The following is a 14099-nucleotide window of genomic DNA, read 5'->3' on the forward strand; positions in this document are numbered from 1 at the left end:
GGTAATAATTATTGTGTGGAAATGAGCTCCAAGCTAAATGTCACCAACAATGACTGTACAGAATCATCCAGAACAAACTGCTCGTGCTCAAACTTTTACTAAAACAGTCTTTATTAGAATTATAGGAACTCTCTTTTATCATAAAAAATGCCACTGTCCTTGGAAATCAGGGCCTCACTGATGGATACTTCAATTGTTCATTCACCTTTAAGAAAAGCAGGTCACAATTTTATTGTAGTTTTGTGAAGCAACTGAAGGATGCTAAATTTCCAGGTGCAAATCACCTCCGTACTCTCTAAAAAAGTCAGGATCAAGAAGGACTCTCTTACACAAAGAACATTCAGTGCCAAAGCAAAGCCACCCCTTAGATATTAGAATAAAACAGAATGGGAAATAAGCCTACATTCTGAAGGTGGTATGCACACTTGGACTTCAAACCAGATGCCTTGGTCTTGGACTATTTGTGTCAATTGTTAAGTTTAAAAAAATTATTTGTTCTTTTTAGATATACATGACAGTAGGGAGTGTATTTTGACATGTTATATATGCATGGAGTATAACTTATTCTAATTTGGATCCAATTCTTGGGGTTGTACATATGTGAGTTTTACTGATTCGTGTTCTCCTAAGTATATAAAAACTGAGTTGTTTCATTCTGCTGCTTTCCTAAATATCCCCTATCCCTTTTTCTCCCTTTCCAATATCATTTACTTTTTAAGCCCCTTTATTGTAATTCTACTATTAGGGTAAGCTTACTCCAAAACCTTGAGTTGCTCTTGGATTATGGAGTGGAAACATTGTAGAGACCTTTTCCAAGAATTGTCTGTTTTTGTGGCAGATAAGGATATCATCCATATAATGATAAATCAATAAATCTGGAAAATTGTCTCTTGTAGGTTTTAAGGCTTTATCTACATATATTTGGCATAACGTGGGACTATTAGTCATGCCTTGAGGCAGCATGGTCCACTCAAATCTTTGGTCAGGCTGTGCATGATTGAGAGAAGGTAAGGTAAAAGCAAACCGCCAACAATCCCTTCTATGTAATGGGATTGAGAAAAAACAATCTTTTAAATCTAAAATGACAGTGGGCCAATTTTTAGGTAAAGCTGTAACTAAAGGCAATCCCCGTTGTATAGGACCCATAGGGAACATCTGTGCATTAATGGCCCTTAAATCATGTAATAGTCTCCACTTTCCAGACTTTTTCTTAATGACAAAGATAGGAGTATTCCAGGGAGAAGTAGAAGGTTGTAAATGTTCTGCCTGTACTTGTTCTTGTACTAGTTTATGAGCCGCTTCTAACTTTACTGTAGTAAGGGGCCACTGTTGAATCCATTGTGGCTCATCATTTTTCCAAACTATTGGAATTGGTGTAATAACAGTGGCCCCTATATAAAACCCAGCCCTCTGAAATCATTTTTTGGAGGAGGTAAGGGCAAGGGTTGTAGTGATCCCTGTTGTTCTCGACCTAACCCTTGACTTTCTGTATATTGCATCTTTTTCATCATATGTGTCACAGGTTTAGAATTAATATTTGTTGTTAATTTAGCATTCATTTGAGTTAAGACATCTCTCCCCCATAAGGAAATAGGTATTTTACAGATATATGGTTGAAAAATCCCTGAATGGCCCTCATTATCCCTCCAGGACAGCGAAGCAGCACTCTGGTTAGGTGATTGAGCCACACCTAAACCTTGTAAATTTTGATTAGCTGTAACTACAGGCCAACCTTTGGGCCAAACTGCCTCACTTATTATACTTTATCAGCTCCTGTGTCCAGTAATCCTATAAAAGGTTTATGTCCCACTATTAACTGCATTATGGGCCTATCTTGGAGGTCCATAGTAAAATTAGCCCAGGGTCCTCCTGTAGACCCAAATCCGTTAGTTCCCCTTATTGTCTCCTTACTAGGCCACAAGGAATGCTGACTAGGTAAAATTAACATTTGTGCTATCCTATCTCCTGGAGAAATGACTGTGATTCCTTTGGGTGAAGAAACCATAGCCTTAACTTGTCCCTGAAAATCAGGATCAATTACTCCTGGGTGGACTATAAGACCTCTTAAAGTAGAAGAACTTCTGCCTAGAAGCAATCCTACTGAATTTGCCAGAATATTTCCCTCCCAATCTGTGTCTATCATTTGTACACCCATATCAGGGGTTAATACGAGTCTGGAGGTGGCACAGATGTCCAATCCTGCACTTCCTGAGGTGGCTCTTCTTTCCTGAGCTTTATTCCCTTTTCGGTTGGAGGAAAGTGTCGTGGCACTTGTTGAATTACCCCGTATATTTGTTGTGGGCCCCGGGGTGGGCCCCTCACCCCGTTTTTTTGTAGCTTGGGGTTAGTTGGTAAAGGATTCCCTTCTTTGTCCCTAACGGAATGACATTCACTAAGCCAATGATTTCCTTTTTTACACCGAGGACATAACCCGGGCCCCTTTCCTTGGCCATTGTTCCTGGAAGGGCAACATGCTCTCAAGTGTCCCATTTGTCCACATATGAAGCAGGAACCAGGAGGTCCCCCTTTTTTACCCCCTCCTCTTTGTGCTAATGCTGTGGCAAGAACAGAGGTTTGTCTGTCGAGTGCCGCAATAAATGCAGCACTATTTCCAGAGGCCTCATTAATGTCTTTGCAGACTCTTAAATAAGTAGACAAGTCTTTATTTCTCCATGGCCTGATGGCATCTTTGCACCATTTATTGGCTTGTTCATAGGCTAACTGTTTTATTAATGGCATTGCTTGATCAGCATCTCCAAAAATTCTAGAAGCTGTTTGAATTAATCTATCAACGAAGTCTGCATAGGGCTCATTACTTCCCTGGGTAACTTTTGACAACTGTCCTTGTAAATCTCCTGACCCTTGTAGGGTTTTCCATGCTTTAATAGCAGCCACAGCAATTTGAGCATACACTGCAGGATGATAATTAATCTGTGCCTGGACTCCCTCATAAGGCCCTGTTCCCATCAACATGTCTCTGTCTACCTGCGGATTCCCTGAAGTTGCATTGCGCCTTGCAGTGTCCATTGAAATTTCCTGCCAAGCTGTTTTCCACATAAGATACTGTCCCCCTGACAAGGTTGCTCTAGCTAGATTAGTCCAATCCAAAGGTAGCATATTTAAGGACATCATGGTCTCTACCAGTGAGACTGTAAAAGCCGATTGAGGCCCATAAGTGCTCACTGCTTCTTTCAGCTGTTTAACAATTTTAAAATCTAATAGCTGATGAAACCTTTGATTTTGGGCATCCTCAAATACTGGATATGTAGCATTTTGTAAGGAGGCCCACCCTCGATGTCTGCTATGGTGTTCCTTTTTCTTAAACTCCATAGGTGGTGCACTAGGGGCAACAGGTGTACTAAGCAGTCTAGGCGCTAGGGGGCGCTCAGGTTGCACGCTTAACTTTCCCATAGCTTCTTCAAGTTCTTCCCCAGTGAGTTCCTCTTCGGAACTCTCCCTTTCCGTATAATTTTCTCTTTCTGAATTCTGAGAACATGATCGTTCCTCTTTAATTTCTTCTAAGATCTGACTTCCTTCTTCTAAAGGCCCCTTTAAATCCCTAAAAGGGTTTTTTGATTTACTTTGCTGCATCAAACAAGATTTAATAAGCGACCATATGGCCTGTGTTCCCATTGGCAATGGCTCTCGTCTCTCCGCATCGCGCAAATCCTCTCCTATCTGCTCCCACTGAGGAAGATTTAGTAACCCTTCGTCTAAAAACCACGGAGAGACTTTCTCTACAGTATCAAGAAACTTCAGAGCCATCTTTGCCTTCAATGGTGTTCCGTGATTTTTTAATAGTTCTCTAAGAGGCTGCTGCATTCTAATCTTAGACAGTTCCGTTCCCATGATTAAATATTACAGCACTACGAGCTAGTTTAAACACACAAACAAACAGACAAGCGCATGCACGCGCACACATACACAGTTTGGTACCACTGTATAAGTCTGTATTTGGCCACTTCACTCGTCCCTCCCACGGGGATCCTTTTGTTATGGATTGTCGCGGCTCCGCGATCGTCAAGACATCTCACCTTTTGTACCCTCGGACTAATTTTGTCTTGATTTGAGAACTTATGTGAACTTACCCTTATGTCTTTACTCGTTCCCGGCTTGTTTCGGCACCATTTATTGCGCTCCCCGCCCGCAGAGAGACACGACACCGGATCGGAGCAAGTTCTTTATTTTCTGCTATCTGCTACTTCTGGCTGGCCGCGCCGGCCGCTCTTGCAAGGGCCTTACATTATATACAACAACCAATCAGCTTATAGATCACGAGGAGAAAGCATGGACAGTAATGGAGCATAATAGTGTGCATATAGCAAGCATGCAGTGTCCACAAGGACCCATGGCCAATCACATTAACTTCCTCAAATAACGCCACTTGTTGCACAGAGAATTAGTCTGCTGGAGGTACCTGGTTTTGCTCTCAGCACTTCCTTGGCACATTGCCAGGCGCCATCTTGGCCGCACCATAGGGCTGGGGTCCGCGGTACCCTGACAGTACATGATGTGGAGTTTTACTGGTCATGTATTCATATATGAACATAGTAAAGCTTTGTTTGATTCATTCTACTGCTTTCCTAATCCCATATCCCCTCCGTTCCCTTCATTCTCCTTCCTCTAATCCAATTAATTTCTACTCTTCCCCACACCCTTATGTGTAAGTGGATGGAACTGGAGACTATCTAGCTAAGTGAAATAAGCCAATCCCCAAAAGCCAAAGGTGGAATGTTCTCTCTGATACATGGATGGAAACATTCGTTTAAGTTTTCACAGCTTCAAACCTAATTTCTTCTTTAGCTTGTACAAGGAGAAAAGATGAGAAAACACCTTAGCTGGCAATCAGAACTAACATCTTATTTGGCCATGCTTCTTTTAATTTCCAGTCATATTTTGCAGGCCATATCAAATATCAGCTATCCTGATCTATCATGCTGACCTGTAATCAGCATTTGTCCTAGGTTTTAACTCCAGAGTGTCAGGGAACTGGACACAACTCTTTTGTTCTCAGTTTTAACTTGAAATCTATGTCCACCAAATGCATTTTCACTTAAATATCTTTTATGTTAGCTGTTCTGAATCTATGAACCCATCTATAAATGGTAAATATTCAGGACCAGTTTTTTTTTTTTCTTTCTTTCTTTCCTTATGTCAAGCAGACTCATGGCCAGGGAGAGGAAAGGGGAGGTTGGATTGCAGATCATTTTGGGTCCTTTCTGGTCAATATGTCAACAGGAACTCTATTAATAAGAGAAAGAATTTTTCATTTATTTTCTATTTTCAAGGTTTGGCAGCTAATGCCGGTACAGGTATATTGACTCCCCAATGCTCTGATGTCAGGGCCCACTACTGTTTTGTTTTGAGATTTTGACTAATCCTTATATTCTGGCTTTTGGTAAGGACATGTCATAGCAGAAAAACAAAGAAGCAGTTACAAACTAAATGGTTCTGCAGACTTTTGCTGCTTTGCCACGAAATTTGCGTCCACAAAAACTGGATCTGTACTCTAGGCACAGCATATGTTTCATATTTGCCAAATAAAGTTTTGGTACCTCTGCTTCTAGTTCCCTGATTCCCCATCTGGGATGTGAATCTCTTCCTTTTACTCTGAATGGCAGTAGTAAGTCATTGCACTCTTCCTGTTCAGATTAACATCTTAAAGTCCCTGGAACTCATTGGCTTTGGAAGCACTCTTACTTTTCTCCTCTGCCTCTGAAATGTGACCGTACAAGTAGACGATTCCCACTGCAAAATATGATTGAGAAATAATATTTTAGGGGCTGGAGATACTGTTTCCTTCCACACCTGGTAACTGTCTTAAGTAAAACCACAACAGTGACATGATAGTGTAATCCTTTTCAAAGATCTTAATGACTTTTGAATGCCACCAATATATATAGAAGTAAAATGTCCATGAGTTTAAATGTGGATTCACAATGAAGAACATTTAGTACTTACCACTTCTTGGTATATCATCATTTTCTCTATTTTATTTGTCTATTTTTTTCTTTGAGGGAAGGTGGGAGATAAGGATCTATCACTAATACTGATCAGCCTCCCTCACTCTACATTTTCAAGGATTTGTAAAACTCATTACAAGAAAGAAGAAGAAAGGAGGAAAAAAGTAAGAAAAACATGAACACAGAAATCATGCTAGACAGGGGTAATCTGTTCTACAGGCAAAGTAATTATTCTATCAGTGGAATTTCAAGAACCAAAGACAGAATCATGTTTAAGTACATGTGTTTATATTTCTGGGATAAAGATGTATAGTTTTCTGGTTCTCAAAACAAACTGATGCTCTCAAAAGGTTAAGAACCACTGAAATTGCAACTGCTTTTTCTTCGAAAACACCCAGTCTCTGTGTTTTATATGAAGTACTAGAGTTTTAGGCCTCTGCTGCTTGCCTAAACTACCAGCATTTCTTTTTAACCTCTAACTCATTCAAAGTAACAGGATCAAGTTGTTCCGCATTTCATGTTTTTTATTTTGTTCTTGTCTATGTTTGGGTGACTTTCAGAAAAGCAGAAATCAGTGACGGGCCTCTCATCTTACTCTTCTAAGTGCTGGTAGAACAGTGTCTGCCTGCTCCAGTGGTTTGAGGATTTTTCTTTCCTTTTCTTTTTTTTTTTCTTCTTTCTTTCTTTTTTTTTTTTTTTTTTTTTGTCTCAACTCCTATCTGTTCCTGGGAAGCTTTTAAAATATTCATTTTTCCCCTTCTCTGTCAAACATCCTCAACTTCCTTAGCTCAAAGGAATTCATACAAATTGTGTGTTGTTTAGGACTTTTATGCTGATAGACTCTGGAAAATCCTCTGTTTTTACCCTCCCATTCTCACACACAGTAATAGTTTCAGGTTATTTTAAAGGCTATTTCTTCCCATACTTCAATTCAATTGTAGAAGCAACATAATCTTCAGTGTATGGAGAATTTGTTTGCCAGCTTTAGGGAGCTTTTTAGGATGTTGGAAATTGGAGTTACTATATTCCATTTACTAAACAAAGATCTAGTCCCCTTAATTGATACTCAGTTTTGATCAGATCAAGACCACAAAGCCACTCAGGTAGCCAGAGCCTGACAATATTCACCAAGTTTATAATTGGTTTAGCCAAAGATACCAGCCATGGGTCACTCATGGCTTTCCTACCAAGTTCTCCAGGGAGATGATTTATCAACAGTTCAGCCAGAGGACAGTGGACTGGGATAAAATTCAAAGTTTGAAAGTTAAATTCTTCAAAGTGTTTTAAAACATTTTGAGAGACTACTAGGGAACCTCTTGATGACTTGACTTTTTTGTTTTTTTGATAATAGCTTCACATTTTTATTATTTCATAATCTGTGTAGAAGCCTAGAAGGAAATCAATCATTTAGCTAGAACACTCATTTTCCTAATCAGTTAATGTTCCTGCTGGGAAATCAGAGACTTAGCTAAATAGCTCATGCCACTAATGAGGCAAGGAGGGAAAGTTACTTTAGGAAAATGTTCTCACTCACTTCCAACTTTTGCTAAAAATTTAAGCAGTTGTGAACATCTAAACTTTGCTTCACTTGAAAATGTATTTCAACGTGTTTTTAAATGAACTTTGAAAGTGTATAGTGTTCTTTCTATGAACCCAATATTTGGAAATCCATCAGCTGTGTTCTTGTTAAGATGATTGCCCTGTTTCTGAGAAGAGATAACCTAAGATAGTTAAGGCCAATTTCATACAAAAACACTAAACTTCAAGTCAATGAACCAGCAAGGAACATGTAAAGGTTACAGATGCCATTCATAATGAATAAAGTTATTTTAAACCTTTTGAACTCAGGGAGTTAATATTAGGATTTATAATCCCAATTTCTTACGGGGTCAGTCTTGTAGAAAATTTACACGTAGATAACCCAGTTTTGTAACATCTGATTCAAAACTGAATGATCTGCCTAAGTACAATCTGCTGGTTATAAAGAATAAGCTGGGCTCTCAATCTGTTAAATTCTGAAAAGCACAAAAGAAGAAATTTACCATCCAGATCTTAGCTCAAAGCAAAAGGAGACAAGTTATCTAATAACCCCAAAAGATAAGAGAAACTGTCTCATCTCACACCCATTGTTCCTGTTGGTCACTTGAAATCCAAACCTAATCAAATCCCCAAATCCCAACATCATGGATGGTGCTTATGGCTTACCAACTTCAACAAAGATAAATGGCCCCATTAATGTCAGGGCAGTTATGTTTGTCTGAAGAATACACATCTGTATTTTAAATTGCATTATCCAGTTTATCCATGGGATAAGAGTTGTTTACCTTCACAAATTCCAGGCTTCTGAGCTGAACTAAACAGGGCAAGTTTAAAGGCAGGAGCTCAGAGCAGTACAGAGCCTTTTTGACAGCTCTGATGTGGTTTGCCAAGTCAGAATTAGTAACATCCAGGCTTATCTCTCAGCTTCTGGGCTGAGTGCAGTCAGCTCCCAGGTCTTTTCTGCTACCTGCAACCCCACGTGAAACTTCTGCAGAGTTGATAGTTACAAAGTGGATGGAATAATGCTGCAAAGTACTTGGTATTGGATTAGCATTCACAGATGTGGGTCCAAGGAATTGCTCAACTGCCCATGAAGGCCAAAGAAGATCTGCCATGACATGGGTGCCCCACCTCACTAGGTCACTTTAGGCTGAAGTCCAGTTCATTCTGTACAGCCAAACCCGGGCTTTCCTCCCCTCTTGTTTCCAGTTTGCTGTGCTTCTGTGAGATGTGTTTCTTCATCACCAGGAAGGGTAGAAAAGTAGACAGAATAAGAGGTGGAGAACACAGAACTAACAAATCAACAACCATCTTTTACTTCATTCCTTCTGGCTTGTGCTGGCTTGGAAATAATTTGTTGATCAGTGTTTGGAAAGTGCAATGGTGCCTTGCTGCCACCTGCTGTACTCCCTGTTGCTAGCAAGCATGGGACTGAGGCTTGCCACACTGGAGATGAAATGGGAAAGGAAGGAAGCAAGAGACTGGCAGCCTGCTCACCACCCAGGAAATCTCCCCAGTAATGTAGTTAAGGATTCCTGTCAAAAAAGAAACCACCTTTTCTATCATGATTGGATCACAGTGATTTTTTTTTTTTTTAGGACTTAGAATATGTTTTTCTTTAAACTAACATGTGGTTACGTCCTCCATATTGTAACTATGGAAGGGGAAAAAATCGAGTTGTGAAAATGAAGTTCAATAGAATCAAGGTATCTACCCATTTGAAGTTCTTCTAGATAAACTTTAAACCAAAATAGAGGGTAAAGACTTACTGCTGTGTAAGACTCTAGGAGTAAAGATGGAAGATATACATCTAAAGATGATCAAGATTTCTGAAGAAGCCATGTCAGCATTCTCCTTCCCTTCCAATATCCCAAACTCTTTATTTTCTTTCATTATCAGACTCCTTAAGAAACCCTATTTCCTTTTGTTAAACTAACTTCCAGATGCCCACTATAATGTCTTCCAGTATCAACTCTCAAAAGAAACAAAATGAAATTCAAAAATTAGGGACATAGCTTCTGATTTAGAAGTTGTTCTCCTTGGCTTATTCCAAAACACAGTCTGCTTTCATCTTGTCAAAACTCTGATCTCTCCCTTATTCCTTTCACTTCTTTTTTTCACTCTGCCTAGTGGTTTTTGAAACTCAATGGGAAGACTCATCTTGGTTTACTCTAGTTGTAGTTAATAGGAATGAATCTGAACTTAGGCATGAGTAGGTTGACTTCCTAACTTCAAACTTGTTTTTCCTTTTCCATTCATTCTTTGTTTTAATAATGATGACTTTGTTGGTGACAAAAAGAAAATCTTCATTTGCCCTCCTGAGTGTCAAGTTCCTCACTTCCTAGCTCTGTTTCATGAGATAAAGAGGTTTTACAAGCATTATGCTTATAACATAAATCATATACATTCTATAACAGAGACTATTGTAAGTTGAAGAGCAAACATGTAGTGCTAATATCTGGTCTTTGAAACATGGTAATTTATTTATTGTTTTTTATTGTTGGGTGAACATCCTCTGGTCACATAACCAAGACCTCATTGTATGCTTTAAAAAAAAAATCATATCTTCAGATATTTTACTTAAGAGAGGAAGTTGTTCTCTTCATTCCAAATTTGCAGAGGATGGTGTAAAATCATTCCTTCACTGCATGTTGCTAACATATCTGTCCTACAAAATTTCATTTGGTAGCTTTCAAATATCAGGAAAATGAAGGACAGGATACCAATAATTTGATGAGCAACTTATTCTGTTGTGATGTAATGGACAGTGTTATGAAGTGGAAATCAGAAAATGAATGTGATTGGCAGGTTCCTGTGATATGTGCATCTGCTAAAAAGAAGGTTTGGGTATGTGCACTGAACTTATATCCAATGCATTTAATAATGCACATATTTAAAGACAATCTTTTGAAAGTTTTTATTGGCTATCTGCTTATTTTAAAACATTGTAAAAAGGTCTGATGGGAATAGAATATAAATAAAATCAAAATTATATTTACTTTCTTTATGGAAATTTTCTTTAGCAGTACCATCTGGTAATATAAACAGTCTCATTCTTTCAAGCTCTCCTTGTATTCCATGTAGACTTTTTTTGTGGATCCATAATATTTATTGAGCTATTTGTTTATTCATATCCCTCACAATTAGTTAATGAATTAACAGTTTCTGATCTCAAACTAGCTGGGCAGAAAAAATACCAGCATGAATTGCAAGAGAGGATAGCCAAGAGTTACACTAAACTTGGTGCTGACAGAATGTGTCAATATTGGAACCCTAAAACCATTTCTATTGTATTTTCATCCTTTGTCTTTTATTGAATCTTTCAAGAGTAGTGTGGTCTAATGTCTTCATTTTGCAGAGAGGGGAAGAAAGTCAAATGAATAATTAATTCCTGAAGGCCAAGTATTACTGCTGCATGGTCATTCTTTACAATGTTTAAAAAAACTTCTCCAAGATGAACAGAACCTTCTTCTATTTAAAATTAGCACCAAAGTTTCCTCATCCTCCAAAAAGTCCATGCATTAGTGGAATATTTTTAATGTTATATTTATTATTGCTTTGCCTTGATTTATCCTTCAGGCTTTTTTTTTAGAAATATAAATTCATCTCATCACTAATGAAAAACTGAAGTATATATACAATTAAATTAAAAACAATACAATTTGTTACTATGCCATTCTTTGTCATTTATGAAGTCATAAAACAAGAATAATAGTAACTTACTTTTATTGGGGACTTTCATCTTACCATGTGTCAGACACTCTTCTAAGTCACATACGTGTGTATACACACACACACACACACACACACACACACACACACACATGACTTAGAAGAGTATATATATATATATTCCTTTTGACAACCGCTCCAATATATAAAAATGAAGAAGTTGAAGCACAGTTGGCTGATATCGCAATCTAGTGAAAGTCAGAGAAAGACTCGAAACCAAACAAAATGACTTTAGAATCCAAATAATTGATTCCGAGGACATCTTCTCCTTCAAGACAGATATGACCTTCACCATCAAAATGGAAAAGGTGGTATGTAAGCACAAGAGCACAGTGCAAGGCAATGAGTCCTCAAGTTTAGACAAGGGAGAGGCCAGAGGAAGGCTTAGATAGATAATATTCATTAGGCTTCTAACCTTGGCCATGAACTAGGAGGGCGCTGTATGCACTGCCATCCCTAAAACTCTCTGGCTGATGAGACCTGTCCCTTGACCACTCTGATTGGAAGCCCACTTTGTCTTCCTTGATCTCCTCTTCCATTTCATCATCCAGATGAGGAATATGTCACTAGATCCTGAGGGAAAGTCCTGGCATCAGTGGACTATTTTTACTATTTTACTTTACTATTCTCTGCCACAAGGAATCATGTTCACTGGTGAGAAGTTCCAGCACTTAGAAGCAAGTAAGAGGAGATTTAAGTATTTCCATTTCTCTCTGAATGTGTCTGTTTATGAGTTTCTCTACATTTGCTGTGCCATTTTTCAGAACTGTCAACAGATCACATTTATGAAGAAGTCTTCTTGGTGGGGTATGAATAAAAATTTATAGGATTTTGATTTAGTGTTCAATAAGTTTAGTATCAATACAAACACATTCTAACACATCTAAGAGTTACTGTGTAATATAGTTGAAACCCTGGTAACATATTTATCATGAAGTTGCTTTGGAATGTGTTCCTAAATCCTATCAGCATGGTCATTGTGATTTCTAATTTAAATTTGCTCATTAGAAAATTATAATTTCCATGAAAATTTTAAATACATTATTGAAATTACTTAGCATGACATAACTTCACCTGTGTTTAAAAAAGAAGAGCCATACTATTGAAAAAAAAGCATTATTTATTTGCTTACTCTTCTGCTCTTCTCTATCCATCTGCCCATGGAACAGGGCCAGCAACAAGGTCAGGGGTAAAAGGATTAGGCTTGCAGAAGTTGTACTAAATGTATTCTAGGTTAATGAACTAAACCAGGAATTGAAATTGACAGGAAAAATCAAGGCATCTCAGCAGACAAGTTTGCTGACCAGACTCAATGTGGCACTTAGTCAAATAATCAGATTAATTTAACTTATACCCTATTTATTTTATATTAAAATAGCATTATGATGCAATGGAAGAGACAGGTAAGTCTTTCCCAACTCTGCTAAGAGACTATATGGTACTGAATACATTACTTACCCCAACTGTATTTTATTTCTCTTTCTGGCAACTAAGGGGGTTTGTAGGAGATGATTTCTGAGGATTCTACTAGTTCAAAGATTCTGTATCAAATTATGTGGAGAATTTAATAACATTCTTATAGTAAAACAATTGAGAAATTATAAGTGTTCTGCTAAAGACAAATAAATCAAGTAATGTGGGCATTCTGACTCATTTTCAATAACCAACAAGTCATCAAAGTAAGGGTGTGATGAGAGTACAATTTGGGTCAAACAGACATGGGTTGAAGCCCAAATCTGCCACTGTCTGTGATGTTGGACAACTTACTTCAAATTCCTGAGCCTCAGAGTCCTCATCTACAAAACAGAGTGAGCCCTTTATCCAACATTACTGCCATGTATATTAAATAAGTGTTTGTACATGTAACCATTAACACAATTTCAAATATATGATGCTATTTCATCCTTATAAACCTTAAGGCAAATTGTTCTTTAAACACCAGAAAATTATGGAGAGTCAATGTCATTAAATTTTATTCCATCGATTATAAAATATATCAAGATTTTATCATCCATAACTTTTGGTTGAACAAATCCATACCATCAGAACCAAGGATAATCTGCAGAGAACTAAAAATTGTTACATAAGGAATATCACAATAGTTTGATTCTAATTTGATTGTGATACTTTATTAGGAAAAATTTAAAGAAATAGAGATATTCTAATATCTGTGCAACAAATACTCAAGCACCCACCACCTATACTCTACACTGAATATATTAAGGTGTTTGCTTTATCACATTCCTGTCTATCCACTATTTCTATTACCCTGATTGGTGTTTATTGGTGAGTTAAAGTAAGTTAACATCATTAAAATATTGAGAATAAAAATGCAAATTAGAAATACATCTCCTGTTAGAATCAGACCAAAAGAAATGGCAAGTTTCCAAAACAATTTTTAAACATGAGATGTTCTATGTCTGGTAAAATTGGTGAATTATTGTTTGCTTCTTTGACAGCTACTATTTTTATTATAACTATCTTTAACAATGAAGAATGGTTAGAAATGATGAACTGAATTAGATTGAAAAATTAGAATGTTTAGCTGTCACAGCAGAATGCACATATGTGCCCTATTTTTCTTACTTAGAAATAGAGCTAATTAATTACATATTCTGTATTCTATAAAAATTATCTACAAAATGTATTTTTGTATGAACTGAAAAATGTCATATTCCAAATGACATATTTTGATACTTATGTAATTCAAATATGGGTGAAAATATCTTCTGGGGAAAGCCTTTTTCTGCCAAGTTCAAGTCCAAAGGGATCTTTTTGTCCAATTATCCTATTATAACCATTTGAAATGAATACTGTTAATGAAATTCCAATGGCCATTCTGTTGAAACATGTGGTTGACTATGG

The sequence above is a fragment of the Sciurus carolinensis genome, chromosome 12 (genome assembly GCF_902686445.1).
Source record: "Sciurus carolinensis chromosome 12, mSciCar1.2, whole genome shotgun sequence".
In the NCBI taxonomy this organism is placed as follows: Eukaryota; Metazoa; Chordata; class Mammalia; order Rodentia; family Sciuridae; genus Sciurus; species Sciurus carolinensis.